Raw genomic sequence first — 24,052 nt, 5'->3', positions numbered from 1 at the left:
TTGTGTTAAATCTTTAATTGTTACACTTGATAGTCCTGTTGTCATGAAAAGATGTTAATTTTTTTGTCATCACAGTATTTCAGTATTAATTATTATTCATCATAGTAATTTCAATATTGAAATTAGATGCCCTATATGATATAATTTCATTAGTTTAAAATACATTCCAAATAGATGTGTCTTACTTATAAAATACACAGGGTAAAACTTTGAATTTAGACAGTCTCGCAATAAAATTCCACCATGAATGAAAACACCTGCGTTCTGTCTTGTTCAGTTTTTTGGTTATATGCATATGTAAAGAACTGACTTTTCTTAGTTTTAATATATTTTAAAACTGTTAATACTCTTAATTTATATTTGAAGAAATATAATTTTGTATTCAGTTTCTTAAACTTTGCCAGAGGCTTTCTATTATGGCAAAGAATCATTAAATTTTGTGTTTAACTTCACACAGAATAAAATTCAATATTGTATATTAAAATCTGTGTACTTTCCAACTTTTTGTAGATACATGCTTCCCAGTTGCACTAGCAATGTGTTCGACTAATTTTAAGGCGCTTACTTTCGGATTTTTGTTAACTTCTTTTAAAACCAAACTGAAATCCCTACGTGTGAGTTTCCTTGGGCGGACACTTTTCGTGGACCCATCGTGTCAATTAAATACCACTCTCAAAGCACAACTAAGTGCATTATATAAATGTATGACTCATGCCATAAGCATGAAATATGAAAAACGGTACTTTCCCGTTTAACATTTAAATTACTGTCGACTATATCTAACAACCAATGAAGTGTATGTAGACTTTTGTCAATGGTTTTTTTAGGTTTTTTTCGAATAACTTTGTTAATTTATATTGATGAATGGATTTTCTTTTGTTTATTATTATTAAAAAACACTTCTAAACAAAACTGTATCATTACTTTTTTCTATTATGTCCTTGGATTTACGAGCTAGCAAAAATGGGGGGGGTGTATGTAGAGTTTTGTCGCTGACTGTATTTATTGGGTAAGGAATTTGTGTATTTTTTTTGGAAAAAGCAATAGGGGTTTTTCTTTAAAGGGAATTAAGAACAATTACAGAAAAATCAAGAGTGATTAAATATTAAAGAATATCAATAAATATTTTCAAGATAATAAGTATTAATATACATTCATCATCAGCCTTATATAGAAGTCTGAAAAATCTCTTATTGCCTAAGAAACACGGAAATAAATTGAGCTCTTACATCACTACCAAAAAGGAGTCATTAAAAAGTTCTTTATTGAAAGTACTCCTAATTAAAAGATGAAATCACTTGAAAGCTCATTACATGAAGGAATAGCTACAATGATCTGATCAACTAACAACAACAATCCAATGAACTAATAATTGTCACTCAATTGAATTTACGTTCCGGTTCAATGTGGAAAATATGTGCAAAATAAAAGTGGATCGTAATTATTGAAAAATATGGTTGACAATAGCTGTGTTTCAGCAAACATGATCCGCTCAATGATCTGAATCATCTTTGCTGAAACGATACGGATCACGTTTGAAAATAATTGGCAACGCATGAAATATGCCAGTTGGGTTTGTGTACAAAATTTTTTGATTTATATGAATAATTTTGGCGCTAAAAAAATAAGTGAGAAAATTTTGAATACAAAAAATCTAAAACTTGGAAAATAAATAAAATCTGTTGAAATGTCTGAAGTATGAAATGTAAGTTTTTATTTAGTATTTACTTAAAAACTTAAATTTAATTCTATAGTAAATAAATGGAAATTGCAGATTTTATTAGAATTATCGAGCAAAACTGACTCCTCCATTTTCTTTTTAAACACTAGTCCAAGTGTATTAAGCTCAAGGGATGAAGTGCATCAGCATGCATATAGTGGAAATTTTATGGAAACGATCAATAATTGTTCCGTTAAAGATTATTTGATTGATATTTGCGCATAAAAAATACAATTGCTATATATTAATTATGATTCATATTTTAATAGATTTGTTAATAAAATCCAATTAGCAAATACAAAATAACCGTGGAGGTCACAATTGAACTAGAGCAATGAAGGAAATTTACATATTTTTGTGGTATATGGCAAATATGAATACTTTTTGCGAATTTGGTATTTGTTTTGGCATACCAAGAGCTTCTGTATGGAGGATAATTGAAAGAACTAGTGTTTAGCTTATATCAATTGGACACTAATTTATAAAATACGCACTTGCTTATAGTGCAAAAGTGGAATCTACGAAAAAATTTCCGTTCGTGATTGGTTGCATAGACAGTACACATGTAAAAATAAATGCACCACACCATAGCAAATAGGCTTATTTCAAAAGAAAGCATGACTATAGCTTAATCTTGCAGATAGTTTGCGATGAAAATGGTTTTATAAACGTTTATGTTGGAGAGCCTGGTTTCTTATGTATTGTTCTGTTTTAATTAAATAAATGGATTCAACTTAGTTTATATATATTCATTTCAAATTAATTGATTTTAATATATTATCAAACAACACTTTTTCAATAATAATAAAACGTAAATAAATAAGGTAATAATTTTAATTATAGTAATAGTTAAAACATTATTTTAAACAAAGAAATAAATAATAACGACATATTAAATAAATAAGTACATAAAATAAATAATAAATAAATAAAATCAATAATAAATAAATATAAATGTAGATTTGTTTATAATTTTACTGCACCGTTGCATCGCATTGCCAACCTCATTTGCATTAAAATACGTTCCACTTTTATCTTTTACACACATTCCACATTGAACCAGAAAGTGAACCAGATCAATTGCTGGTTCACCCCATTGTTTTTGTTTTGCATGTAAAATTGAGCGGATCATGTTTGCTGAAACACAGCTAATACGACGTTTTTTCATAGAGAATGATGGTAAAAGGTATTAATAGAAAACAGACAAATAGCATGAGTTGGCAACTTGATGTGATGTATTTAGTTTTAGCAATAAAGATTGTAATGACTGATTGCTGAAACGATACTAATATTTCAGTTGGTACGATTTGTAACTTTTTTTGTGGAACACAATTATTTCGTTATGTGGAACGAAATTCTGTGTATAACGTTATTATTTTTTTTCCAAAAATATTTATTTCTTTATTCTCGAAATATATGTAAGAAGTATATAAAAGAATTAAAACTCAAAACAAACACTTTTTACTATATACAATTAAATCGATACAAACTATTGCTGGAGTCAGACTATTTCTCATGCATTAGACAACTTTTCATTTAATAAAAAACTTTTTAGATAATTGCATATAACATATAGCAAGTAGTACAGTAATTGGGAGAGATGCCTAGTCTGTAACCTTTTACCCTGATTGCCTGATTTGGTGCACTTTTCGTAGTCATGTATTAAAAATATTGTTATCGATGTGCAAATTCAAATGAATCTGTCACATGCTATTTGCAATTTAATGCTCGTTAATAGGCAACTAAGAAAAAACGATTGCCATTTTTGTTGAAATTTATAACCCAGAAAGTGATTGTTGTTCACAACACTATTTTTAATGGCAATGGCAGTCAGACAATCTAATCAGTGATCTTATTTCCCTTATTTTCCTTTACAGGGCTCGTTAATAAACTTATTTAGAGCTAAATAGGAAGAAGGAACTACAATATATGCTTTAAGACTAAAATATATGACGTATTATTTTGTGAATAATATAAAATAGTTTTTTCGAATACATGCCAAAGTTGATTGTAGCAGAGTACTTCATTTAGAAATTGACATAAGTTTCTGGTTTGTATTGATTTTACACCTGCAGTGATTTAAATATTGTACATTTTAACATATCGTACACCGCATTTGATTGAACTCTCATATGAAACGTAAGTTAAGTATGTTGGTAAATTATTTCGCTATATAAATATAAAAAATTAAAAAATAATTTATTTAAAATTTTGTCGCTTGTCTCTCTCTATCATATTATAAATATATCCACCTTATTTCTTCTTCTTGTGAAGTACGCGATTTCTAAGTACATCCTTATAAATCAAGATAAGTAAATCGCAGTTCTTTTAAAATCAGACCGAAGTTTATCTTTAAAACTGCACAGGAATACACAGGTAAACTTTTTTAATCAAGTTAACGTGGAATTTTGTTGTAATATAACCTGAAAAATATCAGTAAATTCATAAACGAGGTTTCATTTAGTTTCCATGCAAAAAATTTAATTTTCCTTTACATATTTGGATTGAAAAAAATTTTTTAATTAAAAACATACTTTTTTAGTTTAGTTAGGTTTTTGTAATAACATAAATTTATTTAAACAATTAGAACGAATTATGCTATTAATTGCAAGCAAGAGCTACAGTATGAACGGATGATATCTCTAATTATGAAATTTATTTGGATACCATGATCCAAGCCTTTTTCTTTCCTTGTTTTATTTTTTCCCCATTTTATAAGAATCATGTGAAAATTGTTGTCAGTCAATAAACATTTTTCTAATACCCTAGGCGCTGTATTAGTATTGTATCGAATTTCCATACCAATATTGTCCATCCTATCCTCTAATGAATTAAAATTAAATCAAAAATTTATATGATAAAGAAACGTATTCTCCCTACTACAGTACACGTCTTATCGATATTTCTAAATAATAAAAATTTTATTATTGTCGTTAGCACGATTTTAACCAGTTTTTATGTACATCGAAGGTCCATAGAGATTATTTCAATGCTGTGAGTGCGATTTCGACATGGACATGTGGTTATGTTTAGGCGTAATGTAATGACTCGGTTCAAATCCCTTTAAGCACATTTAAGATGAAGTATTTTATTTTCTGTAAAAACTCAAGGAATATATTTTATGAGCAACAAAAAGTTTCTATCAGCAGTTTTAATTAATATTATAAACTTTTAAAAATAAACTTAGTTTTCTAGAAAGTTGGGAGTGTATTTAATAGGCTGCATACTATAGCCAAACTAAATTCAATAATTTTTGTAAGTACTGCTAAAGAAATCAAATCAAATTCAAATTTGAGTTTGTCACATTTAAGGACTCCATGCGTAAGTTTCACATAAATTCGATATTCTTAAGTCGAATCAATTAATAAACATTTGCATTTTTTCCTTCGTTTGTATGTCTTTGAATGCGTGCGGTCTGTGAGGATACCAGTCAGCACTTAATAGTCATTCCAATCAAATACCAAACACGCGTTCAATTATAACTAACATGAATATTTATTGATTGACAATGACGTTCAATGAAGTCATATAATTCAGTGCCTTCCAATATTATTTTGCGGCTTTCAAAAATTTGTATCAGTTTTTTCATTAACGCAATCAGTGATACGAAACTGACATAACTTATCCGGCACACCCTCTTCATTTTGAATATATAATTCCAAACAAAAAATTTTGACTGACAGATTTTCAATACATAAATTGCATTAATTTAAATAAATACATATTAAATTCTTTCCAATAGTAAATTAAGCTACAAAGACTTTGTATATAGTGTGAACTTAAACCATGTCTAGAGATACTAAATATAATAGGATTTTTGTATTCTTTTTAAAATTACGTATATGTTGTTGTAGTATGTAGAACATGAAAATCTTTAAAATTTCTTTAAAATAATTAAATCTACTTGAAGGCTATATTTTCATTGTGTTCAGTTATTCTGTTGTTTAGTGAATATTTAGTAAGTTCTTAATATTATTAGCAATAGTAGATGTCAGAACTATGTTTATTAATCATTTTTAATTAAATTAATACTGGTATATAAATCCCAAAAGTAATATTCCCACTTTCCATATTTTTGTATAAAATCTGGTTAATTTCGTATAAGATTTATTAATTATCAATTTATTCAGTGAAAAGAAACCAAAAATTATATTCATCAAACACCTTTACCTAATTCTTTATTCATTTCGTAATCATCTTTTTCTACGATATTCGCTACTAAGCTTGCAATACTAATTAAATTGTATAATTCCCTTCCTGATAGTCGGAGTACGAAAGGACGATGTATTCATTGAATTTATTACGCGTACAAAACAGAGCCATTGAAGTGATTTGGCCAATTATTGAAATGATTTGTTAGCTAAAGTAAAGTAAAAATGTATAACGCAGTCACTGTGCACAATCCGTGAAAGAGTTGAAATTCAAATATTTTTCATTTTTCATTTCACTGATCCAGTGAAAGGATATAAAGGTAAGTATTTACAACACTGTAGACGTTCAATTATTAAATGATTTCTTACACTGCCCATAAAGTAAATTGAAAAATTCATTAAATCTAATGAATATAAACAAAGAAAAATAACTTTCAGTAATTTTTTTGATTTATTGAAAATTAAGTTAAAAAAATGTAAATTTGTTTGATTCTTGACACTCTCCATCAAGTATATTTATGAACATACTTCCTTTTAAAGGTAAATAAGATATCTACTGAAAATAAATATTGGATATATTCCATGTAGATGTGTTAGAATTCATATACATGAATGATATATCATATCATTAAAAATTGATCTATAAATAAATCTGTCAATAAGTCCTTAACTGAGTCCCTTAAATATTTCCATGCAATAATGAATACATTCACCATTGTTTTTGTGCTGGTTACCGAAAATAGTCTCTTGTCTCACATAATTGCTTATACATTTACAATAATGAATGGTACATTAATCAATGACTGCTCAAGCAAAAGATTCCCACAACATTGAGGAGGTTAAACAATACAACGATGGATATCGCATTCTGCCCTTCAGTAATAAGTTTTCTTTTATGGATCTAATATTTGATTTCTTCGCAGCATTTTACTTAACACAACACCACAAGCTGTCGAGATTTCAAGCACTCTCACAGGAACGCATTGTGGGATGGGAACTAGCGTCAGAAATTCGATTAAGTAAATAAATACATTTGTTTATTAATGTTGACCTCATTGTGAACTAAATAAACGACTTCGCAGTTGTTAAGTACTTCACAGGATTATTTAAATATTTAAAAAGCTTTTTATTTTGGTTTGTTTAGATAGAAACTTTTAAATTTGAGAAAATATTTAAGATTAAATAGGACAACATTTATTCACTTGAAAACTATAAAGCGAATATTTTCAATTTTCGTTCTATTATAAAGCAATTTTTGAAAATATATCATGAAAATAAACATATATGTTCCATAATAATTATAGCAAGTATTTTAAAATATTCTATAAATCACAATTTTCTCTATCTGCACATTTTATTTTTAATAAATTTTCCGTATCGACTTAGCCCTGTTGGTATGAAAATAACTTCTTATAATGCCTAATTACAGAGTTGAGGTTGCTGGTGGGATATTTAACGGGTTACCATGGACTACGTTATCACCTTAACAAAATGGGTCTGTCCGAAGAGACAGGTACATTGTTGACTCTGACAAGTTTTCCAGGGACATTCTCTGTGGCTGTCCAGCCTTAATTTGGGGCAAGGCTGGGTCGAGAACTATTCTCCACTTCTGACATTAGGAGATCCTCAACGGCTGACATTCTGGCCTTCATTAGGAAGGCGGATTTCAGTTAGGGTCTGTTGCAGCACAAAATATCAACCATGGCCGCAGTGCTCCGCTCCGTTGGGAGCTGATACCCTGTTTATTCATATTCTTATTCCTAATATCTAATTTTTCATCTATAAATATGATGGTTTCACGAAATTTTATTTGGAATAAAGGAATTTCTAAGTTCTTACAAAATATTTTGAGAACGATTTCTGACAAATACGATTTCTGGAAAGGTACGAAATTACATAAGCTATGCTTAAGATTAAGTGAATTTGGCTGATAATACAGTGAGTATAATTTTTATTCCTAGAAATTTTATTAGTATGATTAATAGCAAAGACATTTCAATTAACCACATTGCACTATTATACAAATTATACATTGAAATACATATGAGGGATTATGATGCTAGTATTAGTAATATTACAAACTAATATTATAATATAATATAAATTATATAAAATTATAAGTTATGTAATATAATACATAATATAAAAAAATTATATTTAGATAATAGTTTCTTTTAGTATTTCATTGCTTATTTCATTATAATTCAATGCCGTTTTTTTTTACATGTTAATTTATGAGAATGATATATTTTCATTTTTGATGTATTTTACAATAATTTAATTTTTTCTTTCGTTTTTTCAAAATATTAATTTTATTTTATAACATTTTTGTTATTTAAAATATTTTATTCATTACCTTTTCGTTATAATTTGTTGTTTTATAAGTTCTACGTTTTCTAATGCAACTTCTAAGATACTTTGATTCAATTTCTTTCAGTACAAGATGAATTGCCGTCAAATGAAATTAATTTCCTCAATTGCCTCAAGGTAACGAAGTAACTTTACAGTTAACATGTATGCCAGCCGCAATAGTTCTTATAATGTTTTGAAAATTATAGTAATACCTATTTGTCTGTACTTAGCATGGAATAAATATTTTTAATGTAAATTGATCACATCTTATTAATCTGGTCCTACCAACATACTTACTTTTTTTTATTGCCTTTTGCAATGATTTCCAAGATCTAGTACTATTCTATTTGAAATCTTTCATTTTGTTCTATCACCATGTTTATCCAGTTTTTGAAAACTAAATTTCTATTGTTCTATACTTTTAGTGCTTTTACTTTTTTAGACAATTTCAATTTAGATGAAGTATCCGATTTATGCAACTAAATTGTTGTTTTAGTGTGGTTTATATAGAATTGTTTATATCGAAAATAGTCCTGTTGCAAAATATAGTTCGGTTGCATGATCGTAAATGACAAACATGTTTAATGTAGACCCCATACTCTTCTGCTACTACTACTATAGTTATGTGGCGACCCAGTTGGCTGTGCATTTATTGAATTTAAAAAGTAAAATTCAATTTCAAATATTTTTAAGTTTTTGTTTTTGATTGATGAGAACGTTTCGATTTTTCTCTCTGTAAAAAGTTGAATAAAAGTTTATTAACATTGAAAATTTTTAGAGTTTTATTAATTAGCAAGGTGAACAGATCATTGCTAAATTGGTGACCCCGACGTGATTTCGAAAAAGTTTAAATTTAGAAATATTAACTTCTGAGCTAAATATCTAATTATCGAGCTGTGATGTCAGTTGCAGACGAAGGTGTAGTAATGGCTTCTGATAGTGGAAGTGTCGTAAACCGTGTAGCAGTGAAGGTGCCACCGTTTTGGCACGAGCGACCGGAGATTTGGTTTGCTCAGATCATTGCTAAATTTCGGGTCACCAATTTAGCAATGATCTGTTCACCTTGCTAATTAATAAAACTCTAAAAATTTTCAATGTTAATAAACTTTTATTCAACTTTTTACAGAGAGAAAAATCGAAACGTTCTCATCAATCAAAAACAAAAACTTAAAAATATTTGAAATTGAATTTTACTTTTTAAATTCAATAAATGCACAGCCAACTGGGTCGCCACATGTTTAGCAATGATCTGTTCACCTTGCTAATTAATAAAACTCTAAAAATTTTCAATGTTAATAAACTTTTATTCAACTTTTTACAGAGAGAAAAATCGAAACGTTCTCATCAATCAAAACAAAAACTTAAAAATATTTGAAATTGAATTTTACTTTTTAAATTCAATAAATGCACAGCCAACTGGGTCGCCACAGTACCCCCTCCTAGCGATGGAGTACTAGCAACAACGCGACACCACAACTAAGTCGACAACACCACTCTTAATCACGAAATTCCGCTAACCTTGCTGGGAAACGCACTACTCTACCAGCTCGTGTCACTTTCGGAATCGGCAACAGGGATTCACGCCTACAATCACCAGAAGTCACTAACTGATCACCATTCAACAGCGCTGAAGGCTGACGCGTTTCTGGAACAACCTGTTCAAGATCATCACACGTTAAGTACGCCGCCTTCAACCTATCATTCGAAACAGTCACCTCTCTTCCACGGCAAACAATAACAGACGTCTTCTCACTACGACTCAGCACCTCAAATGGACCTTCGTAAGGCTGCTCAAGTGGAGCTCGAGCACGATCCACTCGAAGAAAAACGTGCTTACAATTAATAACGTCACGCGGAACATACACAGATGGATGACAATGTCTTGTTGATTCAACGGATTTAACCTTAGCTAAAGCCCTTCGCAACGCCGACACAAAATCAGTCTCGGACGACTTCTGCTTAAAATCCGAAAGCATCTGCCCTGGAACACAAAGAGGATTTCCAAACAACATCTCTGAAGGACTAGCATTTAGGTCTAGTTTCGGTGTCGTTCGCAATCCCAACAACACAAGCGGAAGAGACTGCGTCCAATTACTTGAGGAATGACATCGAATGGCTGCCTTCAATGTTCTATGGAAACGTTCAACCATGCCATTTGCTTGAGGATGATAAGCCGTGGTATGAAAGTGTTTCACTCCAAGCAATCTCGTCAGTTCCCGAAATACAGCAGACTCAAACTGCCGACCCAAATCAGTGGTAATAGCCTGCGGAGAACCAAAACTTGCCCCCCAACCGTCGATAAAAGCCGCTGCAACTTCTTCTGCCGTAATGCCCGACAGAGGCACAGCAACAGGCCACCGAGAAAAACGATCGACGCAAGTCAAACAATAACGCTTCCCCTGAGACAAAGGCAATGGACCCACAATGTCAACATGAACATGCTGGAACCGACTATCAATATCAGCAAACGAACCAATTGGTGTTTTAGTATGCCGCTGAATCTTGGACTTCTGACACGCAATGCAACTACGCACAAACACAGCTACATCCTTAACCAAACCAAGCCAAACATACCTAGCCTGCACCAATTTCCGCGTTGCTCGAATACCAGGATGAGCCAAACCGTGGAGTTTTGAGAGTACCAGCTGCCGACAGTTTGCGGGAACAAAAGGACGAACACGACTGCCTGACACATCACAGTACAGTTCAATACTCGAATCCGGCAATCTCAACTTCTTCAACCCAACACCATCTTCAGACTGGCTCTTCAGCTGAGCGAGCAACTCTGCATCAGTCTTCTGCCCCTCAGCAATTAACTCAATAACATTTGCCTCCAACTGAACCGTAGCAACCCGAGACAAAGAGTCAGCCACCGTATTATCTGCACCAGCCAGATGACGAATATCAGTGCAATACTGACTAATAAACTCCAGCTGTCTTGCACGACGAGGAGATGCCTTCTCACTTATTTGCCTGAACGCAAACGTTAAAGGTTTGTGATCCGTAAAAATGACGAAATCACGTCCCTCTAATGCATACTTAAAATGCTGGACAGCTTGATAGATAGCAGTCAACTCACGATCATAAGCACTATACTTAGTCTGCGCTGGACTCAAACCTTTTGAATAAAATGCCAATGGCTGAGTCACACCTTTCACTACTTGTTGGAGAACAGCACCCACCGCAACGTCTGAAGCATCAGTCGTGAGCGTCAATTGTGCATCCAGAGCCATGAAGTTAAGCAACGTAGCTTGGGCAAGATCCTTCTTGCAAGCCTCAAAAACCTCTATATCTTCTGGAGTCCAAGAAATCACCGACTTATCATTCTTGCGGTTACCTGGTGTAAGATGAAACAACCGCTGCTGATTCTGCACAGCGTTACGCAGAAACGGCCGATAAAAGTTCACCATGCCTAAGAATTGTCTAAGCTGTTTCACCGTTGCTGGCAGAGGAAAATCACGAACAGCTTGAACTTTACTCTCCGGAGGACGTAAACCCTTTGCACTAATAACGTGCCCAAGGAACTCGATCTCGGAACAGCCGAACTTACACTTGGCAAAATTCACGGTCAAACCAGTTTCTCTAAGTCGATCTAAAACCAGTCGCAAATGCATTCTAGCAATGATCTGTTCACCTTGCTAATTAATAAAACTCTAAAAATTTTCAATGTTAATAAACTTTTATTCAACTTTTTACAGAGAGAAAAATCGAAACGTTCTCATCAATCAAAACAAAAAACTTAAAAATATTTGAAATTGAATTTTACTTTTTAAATTCAATAAATGCACAGCCAACTGGGTCGCCACAGTTTTTAGAAATATTAACTTCTGAGCTAAATATCTAATTATCGAGCTGTGATGTCAGTTGCAGACGAAGGTGTAGTAATGGCTTCTGATAGTGGAAGTGTCGTAAACCGTGTAGCAGTGAAGGTGCCACCGTTTTGGCACGAGCGACCGGAGATTTGGTTTGCTCAGATCGAGGCGCAATTTGCAGTAGCTGCCATTACGAGTGACATCACACAGTTCAACACGGTAGTAGCAGCGATTGAGTCAAGTGTTATCGCCGATGTAAGTGATGCAGTGCTTCATCCTCCTGAAACTGGAAGATACGCTAATTTAAAGGCTTGCATCATAGAGCGGTACAGTGAGAGCGAGCAGCGGAAGATTCAACGGTTGTTGTCAGAAGTTGAACTTGGTGATAGACGCCCAACACAGTTGCTAACGGAGTTGACAGCGTTAGCTAAAGACAAGGTGAGCGATGAGTTCCTTAAGTCTCTTTGGCTGAAGCGTTTGCCACCACAAGTGCGCGCTATTCTGCAGGCATCGAACGTGGCACTAGCAGAACTGGCGAAATTAGCAGACCGTATTTGCGAGGCGGGTGATTTTCAACAGATAGCTGTAGCGTCAGCCTCTGATTGTCCTATTGTTGGAGCCGACTTCCTTAATCACTATGACTTGTTAGTGGATTTGAAAAGGAAGCGGTTAGTTGATTCGAAGACGACTTTGATGATGAAGGGTAAGGCTGCTGTGTCTCAAGAAGATACTGTGCGTGTGTGTGGTTCAGTTTCAGCTTATGCTGAGCTGGTTAATGAATACCGTGATTTAGGCATTATGAGTGCAAATCGGATGGGTTTAGTTACTAAGGTTGAACATTGCATCGAGACATTTGGTGCGCCGTCATTTGCTCGTCCCCGACGTTTAGTTGGAGCCAAACTTGAAGAAGCCAAGAAGGAATTCCAATTTTTAGTCCAGACAGGGATTTGTCAACCTTCGAAAAGCTGTTGGGCAAGTCCACTTCACATGGTTCGCAAAGGCGATGGAAGTTGGAGACCGTGTGGCGATTATCGCATGCTCAACGCGCAAACTAAACCTGATCGGTATCCGATTCCGTTCATTCATGATGTGACGAGTATTCTTCATGGTAAAACTATGTTTTCGAAGATAGATTTGCAGAAAGCGTATCATCAGATACCGCTTGCACTGGCAGACATTCCGAAGACAGCTATTACAACTCCGTTTGGCCTGTTCGAGTTTCGCTTTATGACTTTCGGTCTCCGTAATGCTGCCCAGACGTTTCAGCGTTTTATGAATGAGACTCTAGGTGATCTTAATTTCGTTTTTGCGTACATCGACGATATTTTAATTGCGTCAAAAGATGAAGCAGAACATAGAATGCATTTGCGACTGGTTTTAGATCGACTTAGAGAAACTGGTTTGACCGTGAATTTTGCCAAGTGTAAGTTCGGCTGTTCCGAGATCGAGTTCCTTGGGCACGTTATTAGTGCAAAGGGTTTACGTCCTCCGGAGAGTAAAGTTCAAGCTGTTCGTGATTTTCCTCTGCCAGCAACGGTGAAACAGCTTAGACAATTCTTAGGCATGGTGAACTTTTATCGGCCGTTTCTGCGTAACGCTGTGCAGAATCAGCAGCGGTTGTTTCATCTTACACCAGGTAACCGCAAGAATGATAAGTCGGTGATTTCTTGGACTCCAGAAGATATAGAGGTTTTTGAGGCTTGCAAGAAGGATCTTGCCCAAGCTACGTTGCTTAACTTCATGGCTCTGGATGCACAATTGACGCTCACGACTGATGCTTCAGACGTTGCGGTGGGTGCTGTTCTCCAACAAGTAGTGAAAGGTGTGACTCAGCCATTGGCATTTTATTCAAAAGGTTTGAGTCCAGCGCAGACTAAGTATAGTGCTTATGATCGTGAGTTGACTGCTATCTATCAAGCTGTCCAGCATTTTAAGTATGCATTAGAGGGACGTGATTTCGTCATTTTTACGGATCACAAACCATTAACGTTTGCGTTCAGGCAAATAAGTGAGAAGGCATCTCCTCGTCGTGCAAGACAGCTGGAGTTTATTAGTCAGTATTGCACTGATATTCGTCATCTGGCTGGTGCAGATAATACGGTGGCTGACTCTTTGTCTCGGGTTGCTACGGTTCAGTTGGAGGCAAATGTTATTGAGTTAATTGCTGAGGGGCAGAAGACTGATGCAGAGTTGCTCGCTCAGCTGAAGAGCCAGTCTGAAGATGGTGTTGGGTTGAAGAAGTTGAGATTGCCGGATTCGAGTATTGAACTGTACTGTGATGTGTCAGGCAGTCGTGTTCGTCCTTTTGTTCCCGCAAACTGTCGGCAGCTGGTACTCTCAAAACTCCACGGTTTGGCTCATCCTGGTATTCGAGCAACGCGGAAATTGGTGCAGGCTAGGTATGTTTGGCTTGGTTTGGTTAAGGATGTAGCTGTGTTTGTGCGTAGTTGCATTGCGTGTCAGAAGTCCAAGATTCAGCGGCATACTAAAACACCAATTGGTTCGTTTGCTGATATTGATAGTCGGTTCCAGCATGTTCATGTTGACATTGTGGGTCCATTGCCTTCCGCTTGTGTTGTTGGGATTGCGAACGACACCGAAACTAGACCTAAATGCTAGTCCTTCAGAGATGTTGTTTGGAAATCCTCTTTGTGTTCCAGGGCAGATGCTTTCGGATTTCAAGCAGAAGTCGTCCGAGACTGATTTTGTGTCGGCGTTGCGAAGGGCTTTAGCTAAGGTTAAATCCGTTGAATCAACAAGACATTGTCATCCATCTGTGTATGTTCCGCGTGACGTTATTAATTGTAAGCACGTTTTTCTTCGAGTGGATCGTGCTCGAGCTCCACTTGAGCAGCCTTACGAAGGTCCATTTGAGGTGCTGAGTCGTAGTGAGAAGACGTCTGTTATTGTTTGCCGTGGGAGAGAGGTGACTGTTTCGAATGATAGGTTGAAGGCGGCGTACTTAACGTGTGATGATCTTGAACAGGTTGTTCCAGAAACGCGTCAGCCTTCAGCGCTGTTGAATGGTGATCAGTTAGTGACTTCTGGTGATTGTAGGCGTGAATCCCTGTTGCCGATTCCGAAAGTGACACGAGCTGGTAGAGTAGTGCGTTTCCCAGCAAGGTTAGCGGAATTTCGTGATTAAGAGTGGTGTTGTCGACTTAGTTGTGGTGTCGCGTTGTTGCTAGTACTCCATCGCTAGGAGGGGGTACTGTGGCGACCCAGTTGGCTGTGCATTTATTGAATTTAAAAAGTAAAATTCAATTTCAAATATTTTTAAGTTTTTGTTTTGATTGATGAGAACGTTTCGATTTTTCTCTCTGTAAAAAGTTGAATAAAAGTTTATTAACATTGAAAATTTTTAGAGTTTTATTAATTAGCAAGGTGAACAGATCATTGCTAAATTGGTACTGTGGCGACCCAGTTGGCTGTGCATTTATTGAATTTAAAAAGTAAAATTCAATTTCAAATATTTTTAAGTTTTTTGTTTTGATTGATGAGAACGTTTCGATTTTTCTCTCTGTAAAAAGTTGAATAAAAGTTTATTAACATTGAAAATTTTTAGAGTTTTATTAATTAGCAAGGTGAACAGATCATTGCTAAATTAACTTTTATTCAACTTTTTACAGAGAGAAAAATCGGAACGTTCTCCTCAATCAAAAAAAAAAAAAAAAAACTTAAAAATATTTGAAAAATTTAGCAATGATCTGTTCACCTTGCTAATTAATAAAACTCTAAAAATTTTCAATGTTAATAAACTTTTATTCAACTTTTTACAGAGAGAAAAATCGAAACGTTCTCATCAATCAAAAACAAAAACTTAAAAATATTTGAAATTGAATTTAAAAAGTAAAATTCAATTTCAAATATTTTTAAGTTTTTTGTTTTTGATTGATGAGAACGTTTCGATTTTTCTCTCTGTAAAAAGTTGAATAAAAGTTTATTAACATTGAAAATTTTTAGAGTTTTATTAATTAGCAAGGTGAACAGATCATTGCTAAAGTTACAATACTACTATACAATACTACTATAGTTGCAAAGGTATATTACTATGTTCTACTACTTTGATATCATCTGTACACATTACAATTTTTATAGTCTCTCCTCCAAATTCTATGCCAACGGATAAAATTTTGGTGTCATCTGTAAATAGGATAAACAACAATGGACGTAGCACACATACCGGGTATGTTTTCGCATTTGTTAGAAATCACTCGGATTGTTAATAACCGGAATTACTTTTCTAGTAGAGGCTAGATTACTATTTTGTAAACAAAGACTCTCTGTCAATGGAAACAAACGTCGCTAGGGAGTCTATAACTGTTTTTACTATAATTGCTAGAATAAAAACATTAGAAATTGTTGAAGAACCTTCTCCTAAATCACATTTGGTGTTAGCTAATTTAGCCGTATTCATCTACCCATCTGTATTTTGTTGGCTATACTTGTGGAAAATGCTTTGCTATTGAAATTAGAAAAGTTATCCCTGTATAATGAATTGTTTATTCTCTATCTTTTTATTTAAGAAGTGAAATAATAATTACTAATTTAATTTTTTATGGAGCTGCCCGGGTTTTGAAAATGTGGTTAAATAATTCCATTAACTTTTGTATAAGAAAGAATGTAGCATATTATAAGAACTCTTGAGGCATGTGACCGACTTCGATGAGTTTTTTGTTTGTAGCATTGAACATGATTTGTGCCATTCATTTCCATTATCGGGGTCCTTAATTACATACTGTCCACTGCTGTTGTGATGTCTAACATGAGGGTATTGCGTCTTTTTCTTTTTTAAACAGGACTTTGAATTTATCTTGAATTTCATTTGATTGTTTCAGTGATTTTAAAGTTTGGAATAATATTATTGTGGCTTTCTCTCATTCTTGATTAAGTCATAAAAAGTTTTATTTAGCCCTTCGAAGCCCACATTTGTTTGATTCAGTTCATTTTAAAAGAGCATATATCGATTCCATTCTGGTTTTCACCAGATGTCTCTTTGATAATTTCGTTAAAAAAAAATTGCGTGTTGATCCATCTCAATGCAACAACTTGAGTCAGTTTAAATAGTATTTTCGATTATTGGATATATTAAATTATGTTTAAATTCCAAGTTTGAAATAAATGCATTAAAAAAAAGTTTTTTTTAACAAAAATCTGTATCTGAATTGCAGTTTATATAGCAGCTATATATAAATTGGTGATATACTAAAATTTTGTACATTCTTTCATATAAAAATAAGTATATCCGATTGTATTTTAAAAACTGAAAGACTAAATTGAACTGAAAGAGTTGGATGGACAGTTGGACAAACGGGCAACTGAACAGGGCTAAATGAACGGATTAAGAATATATATACCAATATGCATTACAAAAATCTTGACAACTCCAATAAGGTTGCGTAAATGTCTAATGTCTAACTTCTAAAAACTAATTTAGATATAATTTTAGAATATTTCAGTATATTCATTAAATCAAATTTTAAAGTTTAAAATTTAAATTTAGAAAAATATTGAAAGATAATTCATATAAATAAATTATTTTTATAGACTATTTAATTGAAAGAAAAGGATGGTGTCTATTATTATTAACTGAGTAAGTGACATACGGTTAAAAAATGTTGATACAAAAACAATTAAAAAGTTAAAGTTTAAGATTAGAAGTGAATGAAGTATTTTATTAATATGATTTATTTCAAGTGCAAAAAAAAAATGTTACTGCTAAAGTTAATTACAGCAATTTTTTTTTTTAAGGTAATTCATATTGACGGCGAAAAGCTGACCTGCGCTTCTTGGCGTCTTGGTTCCTACATTGATTACATCTACTTTTCTGCCAGTATCGACCTGCATGGTACTGAACCAAAATAAAACGAAATTTGTTTTTTGGTTCAGTTTCGTTTTAGGCTCTGGTTTATTTGATTTTCCATACAGTTTTGATTCGAAGCCCCGGTTTTCTTGATGCATTTTAATCAAAGCAAATATAAATTTTGTGAAAAATAGAATGTGCTCTATATAAAACTTAAAGAGATACTCAAATTAAATATTTAGAGAATAAAATTTTGTAATAAATTAAATGGAATTAAATTTGCAATTTAAATATACTCAGTAAAATATAAATGAATTTGTTTTGTAAGGTATTCATTTTAAGTTTTAGTTTTTAAAAGTAAGTTATTATTGATAATTACATATTGCTTTAAATTTACAAAAAGGAAACATTAATCTCAATTTACCCAATACTGTATTTGGAAAATAATCTTTATACTTCTGATGTCACGACAAGTTCAGATCTTAAATAATATCATTGATACTTGTCACAAGCCACACTTAAAGCCTCAGAATTGCCATTTATCAGTTGTTCAGGGACTTTATTTGGTATTAAGCTGGCGCTTATTATAAAATGTTCATTATCATAAAATACATAAACAAAATATACCATTTGATCAAATAAGAACGAGAAGTTAAAACAAACACGCAAAATTTTAATTTTTAATAATTTTCTTTATTATCGCCTTCAAAGTACTCTCCTCCTGCGGCAATACATACATGCCAACGCTTGATCCAATTTTCGATACAAGTTTTATAGGCCGCCGAAGGTATGGCCTTTAGTTCACGCAGCGAATTCTCTTTTATGGCCTATGGTCTCAAAATGCGTTCCTCGCAATGGCAATTTGAGTCGGTGGAAGAGGAAAAAGTTACACAGGGCCATATCTGTAGAGTACGGTGCTTGGTTGATGATATTGGTGGAGTTTTTGGCCAAAAACTGCGACACAACCAACGCTGTGTGAGCCGGCGCATTTTCGTGATTTAAAATCCATGAGTTTTACTTCCATAAATCTGTCGAATGGCCTCACGCATAACGGCCAAATAATAATCCTTATTGATCGTTTGACTGTCCGGAAGGAATTCATAATGCACAACATCACGAACATTGAAGAAACCAGTCAGCTTAATCTTGATTTTGGACCGACTTTGGTGTTCTCTTTTCGGTTTCGGCTCACCTTCGAAGCACCATTCGGTCGATTGTTGTTTGGTGAGCATGTCAAATTCATAGACCCATGTCTCATCACCAGTTATGATGCGTTCGATGAATGTGGGGGCACTATCTGTGTTTTAAATCATTTCTTTTGCCACATCACAACGACGCGTTTTTTGAATGAAATTCAACTAAAAATCGCCACACGAAAATTTTTCGATTTTTTTGTATAGACGCCAAACAAAAACTAATCGTACGATATGCGTTAAACTTTGACGGAATGTGTATAATAGTGTTGCCAGCGTGAAAATAAAAAAATTTGCCGGTTGGTTTAGAGTGGGAATTCATAAAAAGAATGAATAAGTTATTTTATGATTACAAGGTATATGATGTATTTAAGCTTTTTGATTTAATATGACTTAATTACTTAATTAATTAATGGCTTAATTAATATATAATGCATATGCTATATGCTTCTAAAATAAATAAAATAATAAAATATAATTAATTACGAGTGGTGAAATTGGCTCCAACTTTAAAGTCTTAAACCTGTATTAGACTGAATGCAAAAATGATTTAAAGAAATATGTCATGAGCGCTTTTCGAGATACATGTCAGTTGTGAAGCCGAGGTTGTAATTATACCAATCTCGTTTTAAAATTTTATACACCAAAGGAAACAAATTAGGAAAACAGTATTAAATTGGGGTAAAAATTTGTAGTTTCACACTTCCACATCGAGCTGTGCCTTGGGTAAGTTCTATAACAATAAAAAGTGTTCTTTACACTATATGTTTGGAAATGATAACTAGGTAACTATGTTGGGTAAATATTTTTAGTTATACCTAGGCTTAAATAATTTATATTTATTATATTGATATATTGATATTCAGATGTCTGAGTTGGTGAATCAGCACCTTTACTCTATTTTATCTGTGGACAGTTTTAAGTCACACTAAATACGGGGCTTTACGGGGCTTTATAATATGATGGATCTGATGTCTTTGTATCTGCCTGTGTTTATCAAATTTCGCTGTATTTTTAGGATGCTGAGAGTTGGATTATTGTGACTGTCAATTGTATTGAACAGTTTCAGAGCACGATCTTTAATGTATTTTTCAACTGAATCCACTCTCAGATCTCTGTGGATATCAGCTCCTCTTATATACCATGGGGCGTTAACCAGTTTTCTTAAGGCAATATTTTGCCTTCTTTGAAGAATTTTTAAAGTTGAGCTTTGGCGCTTGGCAAAACGCTATACTGCCATAGAGTAGTCCTGGTTTAATAATTTGCTTAAATATGCTAACTCTATTCTTTATGTTGAGCTTTTTGCTGCTGATGAGCGGGTGAAGGGAGTGTAATATTCGGGCAGCTTGAGCTCGTTTGGATTTGAAATGTGCTTTCCAGGAGTGCTTGTTATCAAAGGTTATGCCCAGGTATTTGAGAGTATCGGCCCATTCTATTTCTTGTTCTTCTACTTTTAATTTTCTGGGAGCTTGGCGGCGCTTCCTGGTAATAAAAATTGCCCGAGTCTTTTCTGCGTTCAGTTTTATTTTCCACTTTTTAAAATACTGAACAAGCACGTCAATGTGACCCTGTATGGTATTGGAGACATTGCAGGCTATTTTGTCTGAGTATACAATACAAGTGTCGTCAGCATAGAGCGATAGCATAGAAGGCTCGAGTTTCGGTATGTCTGCAGTGAACAGGCTATAGAGCAGTGGAGATAACGGCGACCCCTGTGGTACTCCAGCCATGTTATAGCATTATATCAAAGGGGTAAATTAAGAAAATAGTCTATTTACATAGGATTTTCACAAATCTCAGTTTCTAGCTATATATCTTAACTCATTAAATATTTTATTTCTTTCCTTATTAACGCTACTACACCATGGTATGTTGGGGCGTCCTCTGTTTCTGGCACGAACTATTTCGTTTGCGTCCTTCCAAAGGGTATGCCCAATCCATTAGTATTTTCTGCGCACTACTTCTTTCTCAATAGGAATTTGTTCCCATATTTACCACAAACGAGCATTGGAGCCACCAGATTAGCACTAACTTGACGCAGGAGTTAAATATCTGAATTTTGGTTTCTAGTTTTATTATTAAAGGTACCAGTAGCCTTCGCTATTCTTTTTTTATATCTGCATCTGTTCCGCCTTCAGTTGTTAGTATGCTTTCAAGATATTTAAATTCTTCAACATTTTCTATGGACTTCCCGTATATTTTAAACTGAAAGCTGTTATGTGAGTTCAGGCTCATAGATTCAGTCTTTGTGGTGTTAATTTGAAGGCCGATTTTTGTAGAGTCGCTAGTTACAGTTATAAGTCTCTCTTGCATCTTATTAAATGTGTTTCTAATCAGGTCAAGAGCCGTAATAAAAAGTATAGGCGAGAGTACACAGCCTTGTTTTATTTCTGATACCCGTGTGCCCGTTATGTAATACCCGGCATGAAGAGTCGTCATACATATTTTTGATGATGTTGACGGTTTCATCAGGAACTCCTCTTGCAGATAGTGCGGTCCATATATAGTCTCTCTTTAATGCATCGAATGTTTTGTAATAATCGATAAATAAATAAGGCTTTATAATAATAAGGCTTAAATAATTTATTATGTTAAGTATAGTTAATATGGCAAATTTGATTATGATAATAATGAATGATTATACGGTAAAGTATAATTACTATTTTAAAATAATTGTAAAAATTATTTTGCAACAAATTTTTAACATTTTCAAATATTTAAACAAAGAAATAAAAGAAATCTTCAATACGGTTTTTCTTTTATATAATAATAGGTGAAGTACAAATTGATGTACTAGATGTACGGAACAAATGCTTATATATGTATGTATTGTCTTGGATGAATAGAACTTTGATGTAGGTATAGTAAAAGCTACAATTATTATAGTTTTCATTATATTAATGAAATTTATGCTTTAGAAAAAACCATATCGGCTAATGCTTTTATAGAACAATATATGTCACAATATAAACATTAATTATAATTAGTTAAAAATTAATAAACAAAGGCGATAGTTACTAATACAGTAAAATTCTGATATTTGATATTTGATTTTTTTTCGGAAATTTTCTAAATATTCTAAAACACCTAAACATCTGGAGGAACTGCCAAACCGAATCGTGCTTAATAACCATAAAATAACAGCTTAATGATATTTGTTTCATGTGTTTTAATTAATAGGAAATTGATACAAAAGTAATGAACTGAAATAATTATGTATCAATTTGTTCAATAATGTTCGATGTCACTATAAATACTTTTAATTTAATATTTTCTTATATCTATGTCATATTTACAATAAAAATTGTTTAATTCTTCACGTGTTTTAATTTTGTTTATTTCCTTGATGAATATTTTCGCTTAATTAGATATTCGAAAGTATTACTTAACTTACGTGTGATTGATTGATTGATTGCTTACAATGAATTATTAATTTATTTGCGTAACTGCCACAGTTGTAATTTAATGTTTCCTCTTCATATAATTTGGAAAAAATAAATATTTTAGTGAGACGTTTAATTTTGAATACCTACAGTTATTTATTAAAGCAGCGAAATCTGACGTAGACTATTCTATTTTCAATATTCAAGATCGATATGAACGATTACTGTCCCGTTTGTTTGTCTGGACTTTACAAAGCTTATGCTGAAGTATTTTAGATAATCGAATGTTTATTTTCACAAAGGATTTTTGTAGATACCGACAAATCAACTCATGAAGGGATGAACTTGAGAGTATAGGTCATGTAGCTACCGTACATAGCTGCATTTTCTTAAAAATAAATCGATATAATCGAATAAAGTAAATAGTTAAAAATTAAAAATTATTCTAGTTAAGTTTTAGATAATTACTAGTGTGTAAACAATGCTTTCAATTATTGTAGGATGAGAGGTCTTAACAAATGTTTCAGCTATCACTCACATTTCACAATAAAAGAGCTGTGTGAAAACGCAATCTTTGCATTATTCTTTTTGTCTAGCCCAAGGCTGTAGAGACTAGATCGCGGACCAATACATGTCACTGCGCAGATTGGAGGGTCACAGAATCAAGTACATACGCCCATGGTTTTGTTGAAGAAAAATTAAAAAACAGTGATTATGTTAAATTTAGTTTTATTAATTTTAATTTATTCATTTAAATTTTTTTTTTTTGGAATACTATAAAAATAAAATGTGGTGGATTAAGAACGTGTTGTGGGGCGCACATATATTAGCTGCGGCCTGTATGTGGCCTGTTGGCCGTGCTTTGGACAGCCTGGTCCAGCCTTATTCACTTTAATATAAGTTTATAATGAATCCTTTGATCCTAGGTGATATTGTTGGGGTCTATGGAGCAAACACTTTCAATGACTAATATTTTGCTTTCTGTGTAGTTGCTTCATTTTAAATTGTTAACCCATGAAAATGGGACGGTGTTTATGTTTTGTTTCCCTTAATTTTTTCATCGTGCGTACGTACATAAAATAATTTAAATCGGAGTGCATTTGATGGACAACAAATACTAGTTGAGGGATGTTATTTCACATGAGTTATTTTCCAAATTTGTATCTCAAACCTTATACTCACCTTTTTCGCAGTACTAGTTCACGTTGTTTTTGCCGATTGAATTATTAATGTTATCGTACGAATATTACAGTATTTGTTAACTTATCAGCTTTAGCAACTATTTCGATTGAGTTAATTGGTAAATTATTTGAAATTTTTTGAATACATAGTTATAAACCTCGTAACCAACAGTCAATATACAATTTCTTCTATTTTACGTGTGCATATCTATTGCTGCTTATTTCAAGTCAAGCTTAAAACGCCTAATCATAACTATGGAGAATATATTCACAGTTCCTGGCTTTAATCAAATATTAAAAAATTTCAGTTTTTAAAAAAAAAAAAATATGTACATGTACAAAAGGAAACAAAACTGTGTGCCAAAAAAATTTTTTTTTACTCAATCATATAATAAAATGAAATTTCTACAACTACAATTGTTTATATGTCCAAAAAAATATTGTCTTGTTAGATTTG

Source organism: Teleopsis dalmanni, chromosome 1 (assembly GCF_002237135.1).
Source record: "Teleopsis dalmanni isolate 2A chromosome 1, ASM223713v2, whole genome shotgun sequence".
Lineage (NCBI taxonomy): Eukaryota > Metazoa > Arthropoda > Insecta > Diptera > Diopsidae > Teleopsis > Teleopsis dalmanni.
This window is presented reverse-complemented; position numbering follows the sequence as displayed.